The 3,846-nt window shown below is 30.8% G+C and overlaps 1 pseudogene; it reads right to left on the reverse strand.

Annotated features, from left to right (window-relative positions):
* Positions 2,524-3,606, reverse strand: LOC107637840 (annotated as a pseudogene).

Here is a 3,846-nt window from a genome sequence, read left to right on the forward strand (position 1 = left end):
GTATAAATTTTGTCAGTGATTATTTATTGGCGGATTTTTTCGTCCGCCACTAATTACCGGCAGATTTAGAGGCGAATATTAACTGTTAATTGGCGAAATTCTAGAGATCGTTATTGTCGGATTTATCCCTCGTTAAATCCAACAGTGATCTTAATTTTTTTTAAAAAAATTGTTTAAAAATTCAATATATAATTTTAAACGGTTAAATTCAATAACTTTAAAACTAACAAAATTTAAAATTTTATTATTTTTTATAATAATTTGTCTATAATTTTTCGTTAAAAGTTTACAAATAAGTTCACACATTAAAGTTTAAAAATAAAGAAGAAAAATGATAATTACTCTTGTATGGAAAAAAGTAGCACTATAAGAAAATTACTTCTGATGGTGGCTGCAGAGTGGTGGAAGCGTGGTGGTGACAGGAGGCAATAGTGAAATCTACAGTGATGGAACTAAGGTTTAGTAACATAACAAACAACAAAAAAAAAAATGGACAACAACCTTACTTTGGCATAGTGGACCTCAACCACGGTCATGGCAACGACCTCCGATCGACGGCAATGGACACCAACAGCGGCGGCACGGCGGAGGCTTTCCACGAAGATTCCAGTAGCAGTGATGACAACGATCTCTGACAACAATGTTGCTTATTGGTGGCGACGACAACTCCAGGTGGTGGCGGTGCACCCTTTTTTATTGGACCAGAGGGAGAGAGATGAGAGAGAGAGACGAGAAAGAAAAAGACAAGAGAGAGAGAGAGAAAGAGAGAGAAAGTTTGCAGAAGTGAGGGAGAAGGATTTCACGTTTGAATTTTATTCCAAATTTATGTCGGATTTATTGGCGGAAAAATCCGGCTGTAAAATGTTTGTCATTACCTAAACGATGTGTTTCACTAAATTCTGTTACCGTCAAAATTTTTCGATGGAAATTCTCACTGTAAATTTGGCACTAATAAAATTAATTTTCACGTCTCTATTTACCGTCGGATTTAACGGCAAAATTTTAAATCCAACGATAACTTATTCAAGGGACGAATTTTCATTCATAACCGTCAGAAAATTCGCCACTAAATCTGACAGTATATTCGACTGTACTCAATATTTTTCTTGTAGTGTTATTACTTCTTCTTGTAAGATTTGAAATCCGTAAATACAATTACATCTGCTTGTTGATTACATCATAAGTTTCATTGACGGAGGAACCTTAGGATATTCTACATGTGTAGGTTGGGATGTCTTTGGCACAAATCTTCATCTAGTGGAGGTGATTGCTTCATCATGAAAACATGAAATGTTGGTTTGAGCTTCTTTGTGCTTACGCTTAGGCTTAGGAAGACAATGAAACTTTTTTTTCTATGTAGTTGGAGACAACTTTAGCACTTTTCTCGTGGCTGTGTTATTATCATTTGAAGCATGAATTTTATTATTTTATTGCCTATAAATACTTATATGCAATCGAACTCATCCTTACCGTAGAAAACGTTTATGCAATGTAAGCATACGCAAGAAATAGAAAAATTGGCTTATTAATTTTAGTGTTTAAATATTTTGAGTTTAATTTGTAAAATGGGTGTAGAATATGTAATTGAAGAAAAAAATTTTAATTTAATATTTGTGCATTTAAATATTACTAAAGATTTATTGTAATATTTTTTTATTGTTAACAAAAAAGATCTTTTGTAACATTTTTTTAATGTTAGTAAAAAGATAAATTGTAACATTTATTAGAGTATTGCTATAGAAGATCTATTATAACATTTTTTAAAGTGTTATTAGAAAGACTTATTGTTATATTTTTTAAGTGTTAAATAAAATATCTATTGTAATATTTTTTAAATGTTACATAAAATATCTATTGTAACATTTTTTTAAGTGTTACAAAATATATCTATTGTAATATTTTTCATAATATTACTATAGAAGATCTATTGTAACAATTTTACTAAATGTTATTGAATCACTACAAGATATTATCAGGATAGCGACCGATTCTGGTGGTCACTAAAACCTTGGTTGCTAATTAGAAAATAGCGACCAATTTCGGTCGCTAACCGTTAGCGACTGATTTTTTAACAAGGCCACCAAACTCTCACCAAAGAGTATCGGTCGCTAAATGGTGACGAAAATTTTCGCCACTGAGTAAATCAGTTGCTAAATGGCGACCAACTTTTTGGTCACCAATGAAATCGGTCACTAAACTGGTCGTCGATGCCTGAATTGAAAATCTAAAATTGATCGCTAAATTGGTCACTAATTCCTGAACCAAAAATCTAAATCGGTTGTTGTTCCTGATCTTATGATTATATATTTTATTAATTTCACATTTATCACTATTAAAACTTAATTTTCATAAATAATTATATTTCCACAAAATATAAAAAGAATCAAACATAGATCAATTTTTGAAATAAATACTAAAAACATTCACAATGTCTACATAGAAACATAAAATTTAAAATATTAAAAATTTCTAAATACATCAAATGTATGATCTACAATCTAGACTAAAATATGGTAAAAATAATTCATGAACCACATAACTTTGCTCTATTCATGAACAATCAGTATAGTTCAACAATTTCTGCATTAGTTTTGGCTCTTTGATTTTTTCATTGCTCTTTGAGCTGCAACCAATACAAACCATAATAGAATCTTTAAACAATCTAAAATCTTAATCTAGTAATCTAACATGTTTAGTGTAAGATGTACCCAGTCTCATTGCCACAGACCTTTTCATGATCCTCAGCCTCCTGCATGAGTCAGTGAACAACCTGCATCAACAAAGAATTTGTTTATTATAATTGGATATGATCTTTAAAGAATAACATGTAAAGCAAAAATGCTATCTACAAACCGAAAATTCAACCGCCGAATCAGCCGCCGTGTATATTTATACATACTAATTCACACTTTTTTGGCCAACTAAATAATCGGTCATCAAAATAATCAAACATGCCATAGTAGAATAATTAAACTTGTTTACATTAATATGATAAAGAAAATTTATGAGATACCAAATACGTATTTTTATTATTCTATAAGCAATGACTTGATTGATGGCTAATTTTTTGTATATATGATTTTATATAACAAAAATAGATATAACATACTCCCAAGGAACATCTCCCACAAACATCCAATCTCCATCCTTGTCTTCATAAGTAAGAACATATTTAGAGCCATGGAGAAGATCCTTCAAAAAGCTCTCACTTAATCCATCTTTTCCAGGAAGCCCAGGAGAGTTGCACTGACCTAATTTTTCATTAGAGAAGTTGCAACTCAAATTAAAGAAAATTTTTTTTTATAAAAAAAAAAGAAAAAAAAGAAAAACGTAGTTAAAGAAAATACCAATGGTGAGGTAGCTGAACATCTTCTAAAGAGCTGAAGAAAGTTTCTTATAGTTGCTATAGGTTTTGAGATCAACCTTTCTTAGATAAGGAGCAACATCCATGCTTACCTTCACATACAAACAACCAAATCCTGGTTTCCCTTCAACTTCATCATTGTTCTTTGTCAAATTAGATGTCATGGTGTTCTTTCGAAATGATTGAATTGGTGGCCACCCCACAACTTGTGCCTTGTTGCAAAAAATGAAAATTTTGATATTTCAACAGCCTCTGGATTTGAATTTCCATGCTGCGAAGAACATACACAAACTATATAACACTGAAACACAAAAATTCAACTAACAATCACACTAACTAGTAACTATGAAAAATTCTTTTTCAATCATACTAAGACTAAAAGCTTATCTCAGATTTATTTTATTTTATTTTGATTAATGGAAGTTATCAGAAATACATTCAACACAGTAATTAATATCATAGTAGCATTTTTATTTGGCATT

Source organism: Arachis ipaensis, chromosome B04, assembly GCF_000816755.2.
Source record: "Arachis ipaensis cultivar K30076 chromosome B04, Araip1.1, whole genome shotgun sequence".
Lineage (NCBI taxonomy): Eukaryota > Viridiplantae > Streptophyta > Magnoliopsida > Fabales > Fabaceae > Arachis > Arachis ipaensis.